The sequence below is a fragment of the Echinops telfairi genome, unplaced genomic scaffold (assembly GCF_000313985.2).
Source record: "Echinops telfairi isolate 266 unplaced genomic scaffold, ASM31398v2 ScPeMD7_7472;HRSCAF=8510, whole genome shotgun sequence".
Lineage (NCBI taxonomy): Eukaryota > Metazoa > Chordata > Mammalia > Afrosoricida > Tenrecidae > Echinops > Echinops telfairi.
Window position 1 is genome coordinate 3809509 of NW_022111376.1, and position 23006 is coordinate 3832514.

Sequence of the window (23006 nt, forward strand, 5' to 3'; positions counted from 1 at the left end):
GAAGAACTGAAGGACAGGTCAAACCTTGAATTTCCATATTGAAGGATCCTGTGGGAAATCCTCACAACTGGGCTCATAAACATCATGGTAAACGAAGAAAAGATAAGAATTCCAAGGGTTGCTCCTGGCTTGGATGCACAGTTAATACTCATAGAAGCGACAGGAATCACGCAAGTATTGCTCACATAACACATTAGGCATTTGAATTATATTGTTGGCAAAGAGACTTGAAAATGCTGTGGCTTGCAAGAAGGACAAATAGATCTGTCTTGGAAGGAGTAGAATGCTCCTTAGAAGCGAGAATGGTGAGACTTTATCTCAGACACTTTGGGCATGTTTTTTCTTAGAAAAAGACATCATGCTAGATGAAATGGAGGGTCAGAAAAAAAGAGGAAGATTGTCAATGAGAGAGATTGACAGAGTGGCTGCAACAATTGTGAGGATGGTGCAGAACTGGGCAGCGTTTCATCCTGTTGTGCATAGGGTCACTCTGAGTTGGAGCCAACTCAATGACATCTAACACCAACAACACGGGCCGTTAAAGAACGATGCAACAAGTATGAAAAGAAGATGAAAGGAGTACACAGATTCATTGTACACAAGTCACAAAATAATTAGTGTACATTCCACCGTTTCAGGAGGTAACAGATAATCAAGAACCAATGGCATGAAATAAAGAAATCCAAGCTGCACTAAGATATTGGCTCTAGGAACACTGATTGCTAACTTTCAACAAACAGAAGGGGGAAAAATACACTTGTTTATGTCAAAAAATTTGGGAGACCTGGTCAACTGACTAGAAGAGATCTATTTATGTGATTATTCCAAATAAACATGACATAACAGAGTGGGGAAATTATTGAACAAAAGCATTAAGAGCACATACAAGGAAAAATTTGCTGAATTTCAAAATAACTGCAGCAGCACATTGAAAGGGACCTGTCAGAAATTCAAGATGGATTCAGAAGAGGACATGGAAGGTGACCGCAATGCTGATATTAGATAAATCTTGGCTGAAAGCAGAGAATAACAAAGATATTTACTGGTGTTTCATTGACTATTCTGAAAGTGCTTGATTCTTTTGTCCGTGGGGCCACTATGAATAGGAACCAGCTCGAAGGCACTGAACAACAGTCATATTCTTAATATCAAAGATAAAGATTTCAGTATATTGTAGATCGGTGTGATGATTTCAGCAATTATTTTTGTGGATATATTGAATTCTTTGTTTACTTGTACAATTAATTTTATTAAATGCTTTATTCCTATACCCAATCAAAATATAAGTTCCCTAAAATGGTAATTTGTTGAATTCCACTTAACTTTTTTTAATTCAGAATTATATTATTTCGATAAACCAAACTAGGTCATGTTATATTACACTGTTTATATATTGTTGGATATGATTTAGGAACATTTTAAAGGATTTGTTCACTCATGACCATGGAGTTTGATTGGCCTGTAATTTTCTTTTGCTCGTATGGTACTTGTTGGGGTTTGGTCTTAAGGTTATGCTAGCCTTTAACATTATTTGAGGAGTGTTGAGCCTTTGTATATGTTATGCAACACTTTTTATTAGGTAGTAATTACTTTTACTTAGAATGATTGGTAAAAATTGCCACAAAGCCATTTTGGCCTAGATTTTCTCTGTAGGAAAAGCTCGGCTTTTCATGTCTGTAATAGTTATAAGAATATTCAAGTAATATTTTTGTTATCCTACAATATTTTATTTTGATATAATATGAATACAGTGAAAGTCACAAATCATAAACAAAATGATGGGTTTGAACAAATAGATTCATTCATGTAGCCATAACCTAGATCACAATAAAAAACATTTCCATGGCTGCAGAAAGTTCCTTTGTGCTCCTTGTAGTCATTCCCATCCTATCTAAGTGACCCTTGTTGCTCTGAAGTCTCTCATAGTAGATTGGTTTTCCTGTTACTACCTTTTATATAAAGGGGACCACAGTATGTAATTTTTCTGGTCTTACTTCTTTTGCTCCGCATCACACTTTGTCTAAAGAAAGGTGATCCAAGAGAATGTAGAAACTATCTCACAATATCATTAATATCACACACAAGAAAAGTTTTGCTGGAGATAATTAAAAAAAGGTTGCAGTGATACATAGACAGGGACTGCCAGAAATTCAAGTCATATCCACAATAAGATATGTAGAGAGAAATACAATTGCTGATAAGAAATGGATCTTGGCTGAAAGCAGAGGATAACAGAAGAATGCCTACCCAAGTTTTATTGATTGTGCCTAGGCATTTAACTCTGCGAATCACAACAAATTATGGAGAACATTGCAAAGAATGAGAATTCCAGAACACTTAAGTGTGTTCATGGAAAACCTATACATAGACCAAGAGGCAGTCTTGATAGGAACAGTACAAGGAGATACCAAATGGTTTAAAACCAGGCAAGATGTGCATTAGGGTTGTATCCTTTCACCATATTTATTCCACCTGTGTGCTGAGCAAAGAAACTCAGAGGCTGGACTCTGTGGAGAAGAGCATGGCATCGGGGCTGGAGGAAGACGTGCTAACAACCTGCAGTCTGCAGATGGCATAACCTTGACAAGGACTTGAACTACGTGCCGGTAAAGATCAAAAAGAAATCATTCAGTGTGGATTACAACGCAGCATAAGGAAAACAAAAATACTCACAACTGGACCAATTAGCAATTAGGATAAGCACAGAAAAGATTGGCGTCAAATATTTTATCTTACTAGAATCCGCAATCAAAGCCCATGAAAGCAGCCGTCAGAAAATCAAATGATGTATTGTGTTGGGAAGTCTGCGGCAAAAGATCTGTTTCAAGTTTTAAAAACGAAATATTACTTTGAAGATAAGATGTGCCCAACCCAACCTATGGTAGTTCCCACGGGTTCATATGTATGGGAAAGCTGGACAATGAATAAGGAGAACCGTGGAGGACTCGATGCCTTTAAATTATGGTGTTGGGGCAGAATATTGAACATGGCATGGAGTGCCAGAAGAATGAACAAATGTGCCTTAGAAGAAGTACAGCCAGGGTTCTTAGAAGGGAGCATGGTAAGATTTCATCTCATGTACTTTGGACATCGCATCAGTAGAGAGAAGTGCCCGGAGAAGGACCGCATGCTTGGAAAAGTAGAGAGAGGATCAGCAACAAAAAAGAAGACCCTCAAGGGGATGGATTACTACAGTGGCTGCAACAATGGGCTCAAACAGAAGAGAGATCGGGAGCATGACATAGGACCACTAGGCAGTGTTTTATTCTGTTGGACAAGAAGCCTTTATGAATTGGAACTGACTCCAAGACACCCAAGAAAACAATTTCTTTTCATCTGTAAACCAAACTCATTGCCATTGAGTCCGTTCTGATTCACACTGTAGAACTGCTCCTGTGGGTTCCTGAGTATATAACTTTTTACAGGAGTAGAAAGCCTCATTTTTCTCCCTCAGAACTGCTGACCTTGGAGTTCGCTGTCCAACGTGTAACCACGATGCCACCAGGGCTTCTGCTTATTCATAAAAGGTAAAAACTAAAAAGAAAACAAAAGGTCTGGAGGAAGTGCAAAAGTCTATAAGCAATAGAAGGAGTAAACAAATTTAGGTATAATCCTACAATGGCGCAGTGAGTTTCTTTGGATTTTTATTTGCTTTTATGAATAAAGTTGCCATGACTATTGCTTTTGTAAACATATTGATGAAATTCAGCTATACCTATGTAAAATTTAATGAAAAATGTAAAACTGCCAATGTTTTCAAAATGGCTGTATTATCTCAACTTCCATCCTAAATGTATGAGTTCCAGTTGTCCCATATCCTTGCTAACAATTGATATCAGTAGTACTTTATATTGGCAGTTAGTCTCTTTAACTAATTTCATCTGGTGTACAGCAAAATCTGGCTATGGTTTGAATTTGTATTTACAAGATGACTAATGTTGCACCTTTTTCTGTACTCATTGGTCATTTGTATGTCTTATGTCTCTCACTTTGTGCAGTGTCAAAATATTTTACCAATTTTCAGTTTTCCATAAGCTTTATTGTTATTTTACAGAGTCCCTCATATATACTAGGTATGAGGTCTTTGTCACATGCAGTACTGAAAATATTCTCCTAGTCTGTGGCTGTTATTTTACTTTCTTAATGACATCTTTTATTCAACAGGGGTTTAAAATTTTGTTGAAGCTTGATTTATTGTTTTTTCTTTTATTAATAATTGTTCCTTATGAGAAAAACCTTTGCCTACCTTGAAGTCTTACGGATATTACTCTATTTTCTTTTGGAACCTATCTTGTTTTAGCTTTCACATTGAAATCTATGATCAATCTCATATAAAACATGCTTTTAATGTGTGATGTAAGTTAAGGTTAATTTTTCCCTGACAGTAATATTTGGTTTTCAAATACCATTTATTGCAAAACTTTCTTATTCCTAATTGAATTTTTAGAAGTTTTATCGAAAATCAATCAAGGTATATGTGTGAGTTCATTTTGACTCTATGGTTTCCATTCTGATTCTAGTACTATATCCTTTTAGTTAATGTACTTTAATAGTAAGTCTTGAAATCACATTGGATAATGTTGAATCTATAATTCAATGTGGGGAGAAGAGTTTTGGTCTTTCTTAAAAATCCTCCACATTTTAAAATGAGTTTTCCATGTAAAGGTGGGATGGTAAGGGATCATGTCAACCAAGTCATGGGTAGGGGCCGAACTCAAACTATCAATTGCATCACAGCTTGATGATACCTTCTGGGTGTCATTAGCCTATTTGTAGAAGAGAGAGAGATTGAGTAGTTGAATCCTCTTTGACCTTTCTCCCTCTACCAGGGCTAGATTTTGTCTGGTTCCTTGAGCTCCTCTTGCGTTGCCTGCTGATCCCAGGAGCTGTCAGTGGACTACAGACTGTCCGTTCAATCTGCCAACTTCAGAATGTACCAGCCTGTACCCCCTGTTGTCTCAACTTCGTCATCCTGTTTATTAGATCCCATGACTTAAGAGAAGCCTGACTTGAACTGGACTGGACTTACCTATTTCTACAACTATGTATTTCATTTCTTGATTTAAATTGTTTTCTTGATCCAACACATACAAGAGTCACAGCTTTGCTTTTCTAGAGAACCCAACCAGACACCAAAAGTCTCCTGCATCTTTTGTTAAATCTATTCCGAACACCACTCAGTTTCTCATGCTATTTTGGGTAGTCTTATTTTTTAAATTCTAATTTTCACTTTCTGCTGCAAATATATAAAACAATCGATTTTTATATCTATCTCATAAATAATATTAGAAAATAATTATTAGCAAACTTAGGCATGATTACTTCTTCCTTTCAAATAATAAAACCTTGTATTTATTTTACTTGCCTTATTATATTGGTGTGTTAGTCTGGGTACTTCAGAGAAACAAATCCAGAGAAACTCATGTATGAGAGAATTTTATGTAAAGGCTAAGTGCACATCAAGAAAAGGTCCCAACCCAGTGCTGCCCAAACCCACAAGTCCAACATTAACACATATGTCCGACACCAATCCACAAAGTCCTCCTCCATCTCACAAAACACACACTATGACGCCGACTGCAGGAAGAAAGCCGAATCAGTGAGTGTAAGCATCTCAGCGCTGACAGGGGTCTCCACATGACTGCTCCAGCACTCAGGGCTGTATCAGGGTAGGTCCATGTGGCTTCTCCTAGGGGATGTCTTTCATGAAGTGCAAGCTGGAGCAGGGATCTGGCTAAGGCAGCTGCACCCTTGTCTGATCATCACAAAGCAAGAGACCCGAGAACTCGAAAGGCGAGGCTCACCGAGCCATTTATCCCTCCGCCCTTCAATTAACCCCACATGTGTTTATCGGCCAGGTTGGCACAATAAACTAACTCAATTGGCTAAACCATTCAATAAACCAACATTCCCTGAAAGTGGTGAAAATGGATATTTTCTGACCACTAGAGGACTTCAATATTCCACAATTAAATGCAAAACATTAGCTTAATTTTTTCATCAGATTTCTGACATTCCATTATATCTTATCTTGCTCAGAGTTTTAAAATTCATAAACAGAGACGAAATTCTATCAATTTTTATTCTGCATTTATCGAGATGGTCTTGTATTTTTAAAAAACATGTACTTTGAATTCTGTTAGAATGGCTAATTACACTGATTTCAAATGCTTAACCAACCTTGATTTTTTAAAATAATTCCATGTCACAATATAGTATCCTTTTAATATATTGCTGGCTTAGATTTGCTACTACATTAAGACCCGTGACCGTCAGTACTTGAGCTCTCACAAGGAGGGACAGCCTCCTTTGTGCAGATCTCACAAGTTTTCTGCCTCCCGCATGATGCCGTCCTACCATGTTTCCATCCTTTCTATTCATGGAAAACATTTGCGTTTTCCTTCTCTGAGAGCACTCGTGGCCCAATGGGGGCACGTGTTGGGCCGCTGATGAGAAGGTGGGCGGGTCAAATCCACCAGTCACTCTACAGGAGGAAGATGAAGCCGTCTGCTTCAACAGCGATGACAGCCTCAGAAACTGTGGGGAAGTTCTCCGCTGTCCTCAGGGCACACTACGTGTCAGGATCAACTGGATGGTGGACGGTTTAGTTTTCTCTGACAGGCATCTGTTTTAAACAGTTTCCTGATTTTGCAGGTTTTAATGCACTTTATTTAAGATATCTATACTGATAAGGGATCTTGGCCTAAAAACGTTTCTTCTACTTTTTGTAATTTCCTTGATGGCAAAAGTAGCATAGTTATGGTGGCCATAAACAGTGAGCAAAGAAGTGTTCTCTCTTCTATTTCCCTAATGGTTATGTGTAATATTAGTATTATTTATTTCTTAAATGTTTGATAGATTTCACCAATAAAGCCATCTAGTCCTGTAGAGTTTTTTTTATAATGTTTTAAATTATTGATTCAATTTCTTAATAGATAAATGACTATTTATATTTTCAATTTCTTTCTTGCTTTCGGGTAGGACACTTTGGGCTTTAAATAATTTCCCACATTTTCTCTAAGTAAAAGAATCTATTCAAATAAAATTGCTCATAATATTCCCTTATTGTCGTTTCCATGTCCGTAGGATCTTTAGCAATATTCCCAGTATTTCATATTGTGCCTTCTTTCTTTTGGTTTATAATGGTCTCACTAGGCGGTAATCAGTTTTATTAATCTTTTAAAGAACCAACTTTTGCCATTGTTGATTTGCCCTGCTATTTGTTTCTATTTCACTGTGTTCTATTCATATTGATCTTATATTTCCTTTTATGTACTTTATTTCTTTAAAAAGAAAACAAACTGGAGTCATTGGGTGGTAGCTTAGATAATTGATTTATACTTTTCTTTCTTAATATGTGCATGATATATATTTCTGTTGAAACAATATTTTAGCGATTCTCACAAATACTGATGTGTTTTTATTGCCTCTAGTTCTTAAACGCTTCCTCCCCCCAAATACCAGGACCCCAATTCTGCCTTGCAGACCTCGTTAGACCAGATGATGCACAGCGGTACAGATGGGAATTGGAAACACAGGAAATCAAGGACAAATGAACCCCTCAGGACCAGGGGTGACAGTGGCGATACCAGGAGGGAAGGGGGTGTAGAAAGGGGGAATTGATCACAGGGAGCTACATATAACCTCCTCTCTGGGGGCGTGCAGCAGAGGGGTAGGTGAAGGGAGATGCCGGGAAGTGTAATATAAGATATAATAATAATTTATAAATTATCAAGGGTGCAAGGGGTTGGGGGGGAAAGGAAGGGAGGGGGAGGGGAAAAAAGGAAAATGAGCTGATTCCGGGAACCCAAGAGGCAAGCGAATTTTGGGAATGATGAGGGCAACAATGTATAGATGTGCTTTACACAATTGATCTATGTATTGTGATGAATTGTATGAGCCCCAGTAAATTGATTAAAAAAACAACAAAATGTAACAGAAAGAAGAAAATAATAACATAAGGATAAAAATAAAAATAAGGAGTAAGAAAAAAAAATCACACTTCCATCAAAGCCATATCCAACACAGAGAGAAATCCCGGGACCACTGATAAAAGTAAAAGTTCAAAATCTCTGTCTCAAGTGGGAGAGACCAAGGTGAGAAGCACCAGAGACAGCGGCATGGAGACTATGGAATAGAGAACAAGAGCCAGGTCAAGTCAGAGACCAAGGCAGGGAATCCATGAGACAGAACAGAGCAGCAGTACCTAGAGTGAGTGTGGAACTGTGCGGCAGGGTGAGAGGTTTCCTGGCCCATGGAGGCAGACACCAAGGGAACCACATGGCTGAGAGGCTTAGGACCAGATATAGACTTGGCTGCTGGCTGAGAGGAGGAGTTACTGTGGACTAATGATTGTTTACTGATTCTGGCTTGAGGTAACCTGCTAACTTCCCTAATAAACCCCATGATTGTAAATATTGTTTGTGAGTTCTGTGTGGCCATTGCAACCAATTATTGAACCCAGCATAGGAATAGAGTGCAGTGGGCAGAACGGTTGGTGTCAGAATAAAGAAGGATGGAGGGTGGTGGTGTATCTTACCCCTACCTCATGGCAATAGGGAAGCCCAAAGGAGGTCGGACACAGCCACGTCTTCCATGCCATTTACTTCAAAATCCTATTTCCATTGTTAGTTTATGTGTATGTGTGTGTCTAAAATTTTTGTTATAACTCTCTTCTATTTTCTAAAGTGGTTGCCATAAAGTTGCACTTAATCTTGTCACTAGGCGCCATGGAGCTGGCTCTGACTCAGAGCAACCCTATGCGCCAAAGCAGGAACTACTGATGGCGCTTATGGTTGAGCCTTTTGGTGCAACCCTGTGTTAATTCACCTATCGAGGGTCTTCTTTTTCGCTGCCCTTCTACTTTCCCAAGCATGATGCCATTCTCCAGGGACTAGTCTCTCCTGATAGTATGTCCCAAATACGTGAGATGAAGTCACCATCCTTGCTTCTAAGAAACATTCTGGCCGTATTTCTCTCAAGACCGACCCATTTGCTCTTTTGGCAGTCCACAGTACTCTCAATATTCCTCACCAGCACCATCCTTCAAATGCATCGGTTCATCTTTGGTCTTCCTGATTCAATGCCCCACGTTCACATGCTTATGAGGCCATTGAAAATACCATTGTTCGAGTGAGGCACAGCTTAGTCCTCAAAGATACATCTGCTCTTCAACACTAGAAAGAGACCTCGTGAAGCAGGTTTACCCAATGAAATGTGTTGTTTCATCTCTTGACTACTGACTCCATAAGCATTGATTATGGATCCAAGCAAGATATCATCCTTGACAACTTCAGTTTTCTCTCTGATGTGACCTATTGGTTCAGTTGTGAGGATTTTGGTCTTCTTTCCATGGACTTGTAATTCATAATGAAGTCTGCAATCCTTAATCTTCATCAGCAAGTGCTTCAAGTGCTCACTTTCCACAAGCAAGGTGTGTCATCTGTATTTTGAAGCCTTCCTCCAATCCTGATGCCACATTATTCTTCATATAGTCTAGCTTCTCAGATTATTTGTTCAGTATATGAGTTTGAGCAATCTCCCTTGAGGTGAGTCGGGTGTTGAGTTGTTAACCACCAGGTCGGCGGTTCAATTCACCAGCAGATCCTCAGAAGACAGACGAGGATCTCTGCTCCTATGCATATTTACTGGTCTCGGAAACCCTGTCAGAATCAGCTCAACAGCTATATTTTTAGTTAGTTTTTTTTAAAATCCTTTCCTAAAGAATTCTGAACCTTAGGTTTATACCCCATCACAGTGGCCGTTTGGGCATACTCAAGGGACTCAAATTGTGTCCCTTTGAAATGTTCTTTGAATTCTGGTAAGAAAAAGAAGTCTCAAGAGTCAAAATCAAAGCCATAGGGTGGAAGGGAAACAGTTTCTCAATGAAATTCTCATAGAACATTTCTTGCTACCCTCGAACAATGAGCAGGTGCATTGTCTTGAAGGTGGGGGGTGTAATCTAATTTTCTGGCTTTCTTTCTTTCCAATGTAGTTTTCAATTTGTTTAAATCTTCTTTCCAATACGCCCCCATCATACTCCTGTGTCCTGTGATAAAATCTATCAAGATTTCCCCATTGAAATAGTAAAACACTGTCTCTATAACCTTCTGAACAGACCTTTCTTCCTTGAGTGTAACTCATCCAACAAATCCCCTCAAAAACCACTGTTATCATTGGACCTTGCTCTTTGGATTGTATTAATAAGTTCAAGACTCATCCCCAGTTACAATTCCACAAAATTGTCTGTGTTAGTTTTGGTTTTGCTCAAAGTCCTGATGGAAAGATAAGCTCTTTGAACAAGCCGATCTCTTGGTACACTGCTTTTGACACCCATCCCATTGAAAGCTTGCTAAGGCCAAGATGGTCCCTTAAAATGGAAAATGCTGAACTACGTGAGATACCAACTTCAGTAGCCATGCAATTAATTTTAATTCTACAGTCTACTTCGGAACTGACCTGGTGGCACCTAGCAACTTCAGCTAGTGTCTTCCTGCCTCAAGGTGAGCAAACTTCCTGATTTTGGCTCCTCTTTGAGGTCTTCCCTTCCTTGCTTAAAATGTTTGGTCCATCCAAAACTGTTTGTTTGTTTTATTTGAACAACATTCCTGTAAACTGCTCAAAAAGTTTTAATGATTTGGGGAATATATCCACCTGAATTTTGTTACAATTTTGATATCAACCCAGATCTCAAAATATTTTTTCCTTCCTAGCACACAATTTTCTTTTCAAGGCATCTTCCGCTACCGAGACAAGTATCTGACCGAGAGCTCCACTGGTGGTAGAGACATGTTGAAACACGTTTTGTTTGGAATAAACTGGTGCATGTATGAACTGAAACCTTACTAACAATGCTATTTTTACTTACTTTCACATGTTGAATTAATATTTTAATTCGCAGGAAACGTAGTAACCTTAAAACAGTATGTTTCATTTGCATCCCCGTCTTCCTTTTGTGTATTGTGGTTAAAGATGTTTACTTTTAATTTTTAAACATTTTATTATACAGCAAAATAGAAAACATTTTATAGTGAGCAGTTACATAACCACCTGCTGGATTTTACCAAGAACACTGTGCTACATTTGACTTTTCATATATTCATCCAACTCTCTGTCAAACCACCTTATTTGTTGATGCAGTTCAATGTACTTTGCAGGTATCAATATGCCTCAACTCCAATCGCTTCCGTTTGAATTGTCAACTAGAGTTTAATATTTGTTATGGTTCTTTTACTAAGGTAAATTTTTCATACATTGAAATATATAAATCTTTGGCATAGCATTTGCTGAGTTTGTATGATTGCTCTTACTTTCATAATCCCAACAGCTATCATCAAGATAGAGAACATTACCATCCCCTCTTTCTTGTCATTCTCTGTTTCTACCTCCTCTTCCCAGTGGTAACCTAGGTTTGCCCATCATAGATTTGCCTGGATTATTCTAGAACTCTCCAAAAATGGAATCATAAAGTATGTACTCTCGTCTGTCATCTTTTGTTCAGGAATATGTACTTGAAGTTCATTCAGGTATCAATAGTCTGTTCTTATTGGTGCTAGATGATATTCCTATTTTATGAATATACCCCTGTTTGTTTATTTTTGAGTACTGAAATAATACTCAGTAATAGTAAACTATTGGTACACTCTTTCTTCTCAAAGACATTTGTGAATATGTGTTTTGATTTCTCTTGGAGAAACACCAATATTTAATTTATTGTCAAAAAAAGTACTTTGTGGGATTTTTAAAAAATTTGGAATTACCCTGAAAATTATTTTATAACTCAATCTACAGTTTTTCTTGTCAATATGGCATGTGTGTTGAAAAATAATGCATATCCTGTAGTTATTGATAGAACATTTTATAAATTTCAGGAAGGTCAAAGTTGTCGATAGTGTTTGTTACTATAGTGTTTGCTTATCATTACTGTTTTTTTTCTAGTTATTCTATCAATTTCAGGAAAAGAATACTAAAATCTATACCTCTGTCTATGGCTTTATTTTTCATTTTAGTTTTATCCAGATTTGTTGATTGTGTTTTGGAGCTCTGTTATTAATCACGTGTGTCTATGATTGTTTTCCCTTCTTGATTAATTAAAACTTCTATGAATGTGGTGATGCTCTTTGGTTAAGACTTTTAAGTCTACTTTACATAATCTCCATAGAGCATATACAGCACAATGCACAAAAGTTCCAATTTCTCCACATCTTGTTAATTTCCATTTTTTTATAATAGACAACCTAGTGAATATGAAATGGTATTTCTGTGTGGTTTTATTTTACATTTCCTAATGTCCAATGTTGCTGAGTCACTTTTAATGTGTTCACTTGTGATCAGTGAGCTGAAATGGCCATTTTGAATCAGAGAATCATATGGTTTACTATGCCAGGAATAAATGGCATTGCATTCATCATCAAAAAGGATATTTCAAGATCTATCTTGAAATACAATGATGTGTGTAATAGGAAAATACCTATCTGAATTTTAAAAATCCAGTCCATATAAATAGTTTGCAAACTTATGCACTAACCACTAAAACTAGTGATGCAAAACTTAAAGGATTTTACCAATGTCTTCAGCAAGAAATGGATCAAACATGTAATCAAAATACATGGATAATTGTTGAACACAACGGAGGAAGGAACAGTACTTGGAAAACATGTCCTTGATGATAGAAACAAAGCTGGGTATCACATGATAGGATTTTCCAATACCAATGACTTCTTTATCTCAACAACACAAAAGCAAATATACGTGTCGTCTTGTTCAGCTGGAATGCACAGAAATAAAATGGGCTGCACCTGTGAGAAAGATGATAGATAAGGTCAATATCAGCCGCTAAAACTAGCTTAGGGGCCAACTGTGGAACAGATCACCAATTGCTTGTATGCAATTTCAGGTTGAAGAATATGAAAACAAGTGCATACGAACCAAAACATAGCCTTGAGTATATCCCACCTGAGTTTCGAGACCAACTCAAAAGAGAAATTTGAATCATTGAGCACTCATGACAGAAGACCTGATAAGCTGTGGGGTGAAATCAAGAAAATTATCCATAAAGAAAGCAAAGGGTCATTAAAAAGACAGGAATGAAAGAAAAGATTAAAGTGGATGTCAGAAGAGCCTCTGAAACTTGTCCTTAATCATAGATTAGCGAAGGCAAATGGACAAAAGGACGAAGTCAAAGAGCTGAACAGAAAATTTCCAAGATCAGCTTGAGAAGATAAAGCCAAATATTACAAGGAAATGTATAAAGACCTAAAATTAGAATATCAAAAGTGAAGAACACAGCATAGCTGAAACGGAAAGAACTCAAGAAAAAAAAATTCAAGCCTCAAGTTGCGCTATTGAAAGATTTTGGGGGGCAAAATATTGAGCAATACAGGAAGCATCAAAAGAAGACGGAAACAATTTCCAAAAGTCACTGTACTGACAAGAACTAGTCTACATTCAACTATTTCAGGAAGAACCAACGGTGCTAAAGGAAGGTGATCAAGCTGCACTGAAGGCATTAGTCAAAAACAAAGCTCCATAAATTGATGGAACACCAAGTGAAAGGTTTCAACAAGCTGATGAAGCATTGGAAGCACTCACTTGTCTATGCCAAGAAATTTGGAAGACAGCTACCTAGCCAACTGCCTGGAAGAGATCCATATTTATACAAATTCCGAAGAAAATGATCCAATCAAATGCACAAGTTATATAGCAATATCATTGACATCACATGCAAGTAAAATGTTTTGAATATCATCCAGCAAAGGTTGCAGGAGTACATTGACAGGGAGTTGCTAGAAATCCAGGCCAGATTCAGAAAGGGAAATGGAGCAAGGGGTATCGCTGCTGACGTCAGGTGAATCTTGGCTGAACGCAGAGAATACCAGACAGAAGTTTACTTGTGTTTCTTTGCCATAAAAAGGCATTTGACTATGTGAACCATAATAGGCTTGAAAAGAATGAGAATTCTAGAACATTCAATTGTACTCTTGCAGAGCCTGGACATTACCCACAGAAAGTTGTGTGAGCAGAACAAGAGTATGGTTTAAAATCAGGAAAGAGTATGGTTTACAAATCAGGGTTGTATCCTCTCACCATATTTATTCAATCTATATGCTGAGCAAATCACTAGAGAAACTGGATTGTTTGCAGAAGAATGTGGCATCGGGATTGGAGGAAGGCTTATTAACAACCTGTGATATGCAGATGACACAACCTTGCTTGCTGAAAGTGAAGCACTTGCTGATGAAGAGCAAGGATTGCAGCCTCCAGTGTGGATTACAATGGAATGTAAAGAAAACAAAAATCCTTACAACTCAGGCGACAGGTAACGGAGGAAAGATTGATGGTTCCAAGGATGTCATCTTGCTTGGCTCTACAATCAAGGGAAGCAGCAGTCAAGGGATCAAAAGACACATTGCATTGGACAGATGTTCTGCACAAAACCTCTTTAAAGTTTTGAAATGCTAAAATGTTACTTTGGGGACTGACGTGTGTCTGACCCAAGCTATGGTATTTTCAACGGCCTCGTATGCATGTGAAAGTTGGACATTGAATAAGGAAAACCAGCAAAGAATCGATGCTTTTGATTTACGGGGATGGCCAAGAATATTGAAAGTGCCATGGACTGCCAAAAGAACAAAAACAAATTTTGGTAAATGTACAGCCTGAAAGCTCTTTGGAGGCAAGGACAGCGAGACCTAGTCTCCTATACTTTGGACATGTTGTCAGGAGAGACCAGTCCCTGGAGAAGGACATCATGCTTGGTAAAGTAGAGGGATATAAAAAATTATCAAGACTGCAACAAATGGATTGACGCAGTGACTGTCACAATGAGCTCAAACATAAGAACAACTGTGAGAAATGGCGAAGGACATTTGTTTCATTCTTTCGTACATAGGGTAGCTATGGCACCTACCAATGACATTTGATGTTTGCATGTATTCTTTGAAGAAATACTTATTCAACTCCTTTGCCCATTTTAAAAGTGAGTTGCTTGTTTTTGTTGGGTTCTAGAAGTTCTTTTTACAGTCTGGATATAGCACTCATCCTCATCAAATATATCACTTTCTTTTTCTTTTGTTCCTAGTACTTTGGTATTGTGTCTAAGAATCCAGGGACAAGATACAAAGTCATGAAAACTCACCCGCATGTTTTCACCTAAGAGTCGTATGGTGTTAGTTCTTAGAAATAGGTTGTGCATCTATTCTGTTACTTTCAATACATGGTGTGAGGTATAGGTCTAGCTTGAATCTTTTGCATGTGGAAATTCAGTGGTTTCAACACCTATTGTTGAGACTGTTCTTTCTCCAACTGAAAGGTCTTGGCCTCCTTGTAAAAAAAATCAATTGACCACAGATGTTTTAGTTTATTTCTGGATTCTGAAATTCTATTTTATTGATTCATCTGGCTATTCTTGTGACAGTACCATAGTGTTTTGTTTACAGTGAAATTTGAAATTGGCAAGAATGATCCCTGAAAACCGGTTCTTTTTTTTCCAAAATAATTTTGTTTACATGTGACCGTGTAATTAAAAAATACTTATGAATATTTTCTTATGAGTATTACAGTTGACTTCCATTTATATATAAAAGGCTGTTGGGAGTTTGATAGAAATTGTGCTGAATGTGTATTACTTTGATTATATTCATGTCCTAACTAGGTTAAATCTTCCAGTCTACCATGGTTGTCTTTCCAGGTATTTGAGTTGAGTTTTCAGTGTACAAGTCTTTGACCTTCATGGTTAAATTTATTTGTAGGTATTTTAATACTTTATATGCTATTGTAAATGGAATTGTTTTCTAATTTTCTCCTTTGGATTGTTCACTGTGGTATATTGACATATCTTTCATATATCATAAAATGTAATCATTCAGTCTCTCCATTTCTCTCCAATGTCTCTTGTCATCCAGTTACTGTCTCTATGAATTTACCTATCCTTAATTTCATATATAGAAAATCATACACAACACAAAAGGAAGCAAACAAAAAAAGTGTTGATTTTGTACTTTGAAACTTCATTACCTCTACATTTTCTTGTGGATTCTTTGGAATTTTCTTTATGACTTTGTGAGTGAATAGTTCTATTTTATTTCTTCCTTTCTGATTTTGTGGTTTCACTGTTTTTTTCTTGACTAATTGCTATGACTAGTGCTCCTGGTACGATGTTGGACTGAGTGGTAAAAGCCAGTACCTGATCTTGTGAGGGCAATGGGGTGTCTTTCCAACCTGCTGCTAAACCCATCTCATCACTTTTACTTCAGATAGTGCATGTTCTAGAATTTGCATCCGATTAATTCAAGCAGTTTCTATTTCTCTGATATGATCCTACTTGTTCAATTGTTACAAGCATATTTTTTATGTTGATTAATGTAGTTATGGCTGTTGTTGTGTGAAGCAGAGTTACTTCTCACTCATAGCTATCTTCTACAACAAAGGAAAATGCCTCACAGGGTTTCCTTAGGTTGTAATGTTTTGAAATCCTTTTCGGCTGATTCCAACATTTGGTCCATCTTAGGCAGGTCTCCATTGTTCATGTTTTTTCCTTGAGTAGAGATAACATTTTCCTGTTTGTTGTTGTTGTTGTTGTTGTTGTTGTTGTGTGTGTGTGTGTGCATGCGCATCCTGGATATAGTGAGAGATGTTATAGGGTCTATTCGTTTTCATTTTATTCATCTGGGAAATATTGAGTTTTGCTTTGAGAGGCAGTTAATGTTGGCTGAACTTAAACTCTAAAATTTGAATCTCTTGTAAACAGCACTGTTTAATTCTTTCAGCATTATTTGAACTGTTTGGAATCTGTGCCAACATGCATAGTCAATAGTTCTACCAGTGATTTGGGCAGGGTTTATATACAGAATCTGGAGTCCCCACTCTGTGGTTCTCTCCTTTCTTGGATTTCTCTCCTGACTTTCCAGCTGTGGTGGTCGTCTTCTGGCTCTTCGTGGCATTGGGACAGTTAGCACTGGCTTGTAAGAAGCAACAGTACGTGTCTCTTCCCACGTCTAGGTTCTTGGTAGGAGTATTTACACCATGGACATTGGAAAATACTATAAATAAGGTTTTCGGTTTGTTTGTTTCCTGGAGAGTCAGTTGTTCAATATGGAACAACACTGTATTCCAATTTTTCTAGAGTGTTAGTTAATGCTTTGGAACTGGGGCCTGCCCTCAGGCAAAAAGTCTTAGAAAAGTGGGAAACTCACCGGGTATAGTTCTCTCTTTCAAATGTCAACTCCCTTCTACTTATGTCTGCTTAGGGTTGCTTTCTGTGGCATTCAGATTGTTTTATAAACAAATATGTTGTCCAGAGTTTATCATTATTATCTGCAGTCCGATTGATCTGTAGAAGCTGCGTTACCATTACTAGAAGTGAACCTTGTAAAGTTTCTTGTGGTTTGCAGTGAAATGAGAACAATTATGAAGATGTTATTAATTTTTCACACAGCTAAAATTGTATGATTTTAATGATAGCTTTTGTTATGAGAATTTCTCCTTCCAACTTCTTTGTGTTAAATTCATGTAGAAGAATGATAATACCCTTGGTGGTTTATTTGTGTGAATAGTACCTTTATTTGGCAAAATTGAAAGTGGGAAACCCTATGACAGTTAAAAACATTTCTTTTTGTCATGTTATTAATCCATTAAATCCAATAAGCATCTATGGACGCAAAGCTTTGCACAAATATATGCACTTATATAGGAGGAAGTGTGTATAACCCATATTGGTCTTTGCCTTGTGCACAAATACTTACACGTTGCAAACCACTGGACCTGGGAGCAACAGAATAGATGCTGCTCTTGACCTTGCCAGAGACTCACTAGGATCTCTGGTGCATGATGATATATTTTCTTCAGGTCAACTTTTCTTTCTGTGCAATGAAATGATTAACTTGATGTGTCCTTTCAGCTCAGTGACTCTGCATCTATGAGTCCCCATCTTTCTCCATCCTCAACCTATGGGTACATGCTTCTGAAGTATGTAGTTGGCACAGAGTAAGCAAGCCTGACTGGGCAGTAATAGAGAGCATTAGAAATTTGGAGGTAAACTCAACAGAATGGTAGTTTAAATAGATGTAATACACTGTGGGAAACTTTTAAATTGCTTACTGTATCTCTGGAACTATATGCGTACTGAGACCAGTCCAGTGTGAAGTTTGGTGGGTCAACCCCACGCAGTCCCTCTGCTGTGATCTGTTTCTGTAAAGATGACAGCCCAGAAAATTCTGTGGGGGCAGTTCTGCTCTATCACATGAGACCACTGTCAGTCAGAATTAACTATAAAGCACACCATGACAAGAACACACTTAAAGCACACAAAATAGCTCATTGTCAATCATGGAGATGGGGATTGATTAGGAACCCTTCTATGCTAAGCATTAAGCATAGGTGGAAGCTGGATTGCTTTTTAAGAGCAGCACTTGGCCCATATGTGCATATTTATATTGCTTCTGAAATACTTAAAATAGAATGTTGAGTCAACATCATTTTGCATCCCATTTGGGACTCTCCTGTGGAGAGAGCCTTCTGAAATTTACTAGTCTCATTTCCATTCTCCAAGGATCAGTCCTTTCTTCACCTGGGATTCTCCTGTCTTCAGAATCAGGATTGCTCGTTTTGATGTGCCTTTTAAGATCCCCTACATTCATTCCCATTCATTTCAGCATTGAGGTGAATGAGGACCAGACTGAGAAGTGACTTGTCCAAGGTAACACTGGAGTGCCGTTTTCAGAGGTAGGACTCAAACCTACTTTTCCTTATTTTATTTTCCATCTAGGACTCTTATTCAGTGTTCCATCCCTGCTGCACTTGGCCCAGGTTTTCTGTTTCTTTTGCCCCAATGAGAAAATAATTCCTTCCTACTTTGAGTCAGTCAATCTCCTTGCTCCACCTTGTTCCTCTGGCAGACTAACATTGTAGCCCCACATACTTCCACACATTTATATTCCAGTTGGGGGGTGGGGGGTGTGACTGGAGAGGGAACACCATGTGGCTTTGTTTGTCTAGCCTAAGGGAATCTCTGTTGGGGGTGGAAGTTAGGTCACTGGGGGATCAATGTGGCTGAACTCTTTATTCTTAGCAGAGTGTGAATGACAACGCCTTTGATGTGCATCTTTTTTTTTTAAGCTCATTATTGTCCTCAGAGCCTGAATCTGAACAGACAGGCTTGCCAAGCCTTTCTTTATTTGGAACCAGGGCTAAGAGAGTGTGCCAGCAGGGCGGGAAGGGAGCAAGCTCACCCCTCCTGGGTCTTGGAGCAGCAAGTAACCATCACACAGCCTTGGTGGTGATCCATACTTCCTTTATCTTCCCAGATGCTCATCCCTTTTTGCTCTCTTTCTCGTCCCCTGGCTTCCTCTGCTCCTCCCCTTCCCTGGGAGCTTCCCGCAATTTCTCTACTGGGTACCTTGAAGAAAATACTACTTTAGTCTTTGCCCAAACCCGTCCAGATCCCGAGCCTGGCCGCGTGCTCAGTGGTGAACCCAAAGCCAGCAAGGGGGAGGGGAGGAGGGGAGGGAGAGACGGAGAGAGGGCGGGCGAGCGCGCGCAAGCTAGCGAGCCCAGCGCAGACCGACCGCGAGGGACCTGGAGAGAGACCCAGGGAACAGAAGAGGAGCCTGGCTTGGGCAGGGCGCAGCCTCCAACTTGTCTCAGTTCATTCATCCTTGGCTCTCTGCTCGGGAAGTGCCGTGGCGCTGGGTAAGCACCGAGATGGCTCCCTCCCCCAGCCCGTCTCCTTCAGCGCTAGCACCTCGCGGGTGCCCAGCTTCTCTGGGGTTGGCGGGGAGCTGGACCTGCTCTGCAGCTGGGATGCCCGCCTGGGTCCCTGGCGGGGCTGGCGGCAGCCCAGCCGCGGCATCTGGGCAGGAAGGCACGGGGGTGAAACCCGCTTTGGGGAGGGGCGGCTGCGAGGTGGTGTAGTCGCGATCTGCCTCATTGTCAGGGAATTGTTTTGTTCCTCTTTGGAAGCAGGTCAGCCTTGACCTTGCAAATTGCTTGGGGGGCCAGGCAGCTGCTGCAGAAAAGCACGGAGTGGCCCCTAGCCAGAGGGGCCGCACTGCCATGACCCTCTAGACAGCCCTGGGCACCAGGGATGGGGTAATGGCTGGAACTGCCTTCCTCCTTTAACTCTTTCTGTGCAGCTGCTTCTCCCACTGGAAAGGAGGTGGGAGGCTAGTCTGCAGCCCCCTTCTCCATCTCCCCCTGCCCCACCCCCAGTTGCAAGTGAGTAGAAAGTTGTAAATAACTGCTTCCTGCAGAGGTGGATAGCTACCCGCTTCCTCACCAGGGTTGACTGTGGGTTTGGGCCTGAGTTCCTCCACAAACTTGGAGGCTTCCAGCCCTGCTGCCCGCCCCGCCCCCTCATCCTAGGGAGTTGAGTGGCCACAAGGTGTTGGGCCCCGCGTGGCCCGAGGGAAGGCAACACCTGGTGGGTTGTCCTGGAACTGGCCTCTGGCTGTGGCTGTGGACTGGGGGAGGGGTAGCTCTTGGAATCGCAAGGGATCAGGGTGAGCCAGCAGGATTCAGGGTGTGCATGGTCTGGCTACTTGAGAGGGGACTTCTTAAGGAAGTGACACTGTCATGCCTGTGGTAGTAACTATAGCATCAGCAATACTGATTGGTAACATTTTTGAGGGCTTAGTATGTTTCCGGGCTTGGGCTGGAGTTTAATATTGCCTAGTTAGCCAGCCAACCAACCAACCAACCAACCAGCCAACCAACCAACCAACCAACCAACCAACCAACCAACCAAGGAATCAGCAAACATTGCCCCTTAGAGGCTTCTGACCCCAGAGACCCTGCTCTCTGGGGGGTCCAGAGAAGATCACTAGGTCTTTGCTCTCACAGAGAGATACATAGGTTCAGCAAACTGCTGGCCTATTGGTTAGCAGCCACTGAGCACTTAATTACCTATCGCTTCAAGTCTATGAGGCAAAGCCAGTGCCACTGGAGTAGATTCGCACACGCCTGCAGACACTATTCATAACCTTGGTTTACAGATGAGGAAATTGAGGAAGAGAGAGGTTAAGTTACTTGTCTAAGATGACAGTGTAATTAAGTTTCCTGAGTGGGAATGACAATACAGGGACCCTGGTCCCAGAATTCACGTTCTTAACCACTAAGCTCTGCGATCTCCTTGGGGAGAACTCTTTGGTCTGTTGGGCAGATGTAGGGATGCTGGGATGGATGCTGCTTGGCATAATTTTGAGAAAGCCTTTGTGTAGAGTAGCAGGAACTTCGAGGGGGACAGGCTGGTTGGTCATTGTGCACTCAAGCCATATTCGAGTTTTCTGGAGAGGCTTCTATTGTCCAGCTTGGGAGACTTCTTTCCCCTGTCGTTTGCATATCCTGTGTGTGTAGAGGCACCTTTACCGATCATTTTCAAATTACCAATCTGGGAATGGTACACTCTTTAAAGATCCTGAGGCTCCACTTCTCCACCCAGCTCCTGAATGTGTCTTAGATCCGTGTGGTGGGTTTGAACTCCTAACAGTGTCAGAGCGCTTCCTAGCCTTTAGCAAGTTCCATTGTTAGAAAGCAATCCCCGTAAGTCAAAATCTGTCTCCTGGTAACTTCCACTCACTGAGTCTTCAGGAAACAAATTTCTAATTAGGACTAGGTCTTCAGGTAGTTGAACACAGCCATCATGACAAGACCCCAGAGGGGTCAGTCTTTACCTCATTCTGGGGACTACTTTTATTAATAACATTTATTAATTCACATTCTGGTTTGTCAGCCTTCGGCACAGCATACCATTTCCTAAAGCAGCCCTGACAGTGCTTGCTCTGTGTCTTGGACTGAAGTCTTGGAGTGTACGTACTAGTAAAGACCAGGCGGTTGCTGCTAGTTTTCAGGAAGCCTCAGATTGATTGACCAAGGAGCAGCCTTGCTAGGAAGATTTGAGAGACAGAGCTTAAGGGTATCTTAAAACAGACCTTTGAAAGAATGGTGATTCCCAGTTCCTACAATCTAGGGAAGGCAAAGAATAAAGAGTTTCATTAAGGAACCTAGGTGTCTCAGTGGGTTGCAAGTTGGCCTGTTAACCAAAAGACCACCGGTTTGGAACCACCTGCTGGTCTGTGGGAGAAATATGAAGTTTCATTCTCAGGCACTTCTACTTTGTCCTATATGGTCCATGTGAGTTAGAATTGACCTTGTGGCGATGGGTTGGATCAGAAAGACTCTAAGAAACAATTTCACTGAAGGGATTGACGTCCAGTAGGAACCGAATGTGCAGTGTGCTCTGGCGGAGCATTACCTTGTGTACTGAGACACACTGCTTTGGTTCCGTGCTCTTTTAATTGACTTGATTGGTTTTGCCAGTTATCTTGGGCAAATGACTTCTCTTCCGTGGACCTCAGTTTGTCCATCAAAAAAATGAAGAGTTGAACTCTAATCTCTGGCTCTGAAATTCTGTATCAGATATAAATCATAAAATCTCTGGGGGATCTAACAGTCATTCTGGCTAGTGCTTCCCAAAGGGGAAAGTGCAAAGGAATCCCATGAGGAGGATGTTACTTGTTATTCTGGAAATCTGGGGCAAAGCCTGAGGTTTTGCATTTCAGACTAGCTTCAAGGTGATTCTGAAATACTGTCCCACTGAGCACTCTTCGAGTAGCCTGACTCTAGTGTCATGATGGTCAAACTATTTGTGGTAAAGGACCAAGTGTCCCTCCTCCCGCCTCCAATCCATCACTGACGATAACTTTAGTAAAATACCCAAACCGAAAACCAAGCTCACTGCCACCGAGTCAATGCTGACTCATGATGACCTTATAGAACAGATTAGAATTGCCCTCGTGAGTTTCCAAGACTGAAAACCTTTCTGAAAGTAGAAAGATTCATCTTTCTTCCACAGACCAGCTGGTGATTTCAAACTGCTGACCTTTCGGCTAGCAGGCCAATGCAGCCTACGTCAGTCGGGCTCCTTTAGTAAAATATAGCAACCATCAATTACTGGAAATAAAATAAAAACATGCCAAATGTAAGCTCACATTTTTATTATTAGATTCAACAGA

At 40.0% G+C, this 23006-nt stretch overlaps 1 protein-coding gene across 2 annotated transcripts in view; it reads left to right on the top strand.

Annotated features, from left to right (window-relative positions):
- GABRA3 (gamma-aminobutyric acid type A receptor subunit alpha3) overlaps nt 1–23006 on the top strand; it is a 508794-nt gene that overhangs the window by 196022 nt on the left and 289766 nt on the right. Inside the window, exon 1 of one of the 2 annotated variants that reach the window (XM_004715608.2) lies at nt 19582–19686. The exons of the other annotated variant lie outside the window; for it this stretch is intronic. The gene's annotated coding sequence lies outside the window, so the exon portion shown is untranslated. Of the gene's footprint in view, nt 1–19581; nt 19687–23006 lie in introns of those variants that run through there. 2 annotated transcript variants of the gene reach the window in all.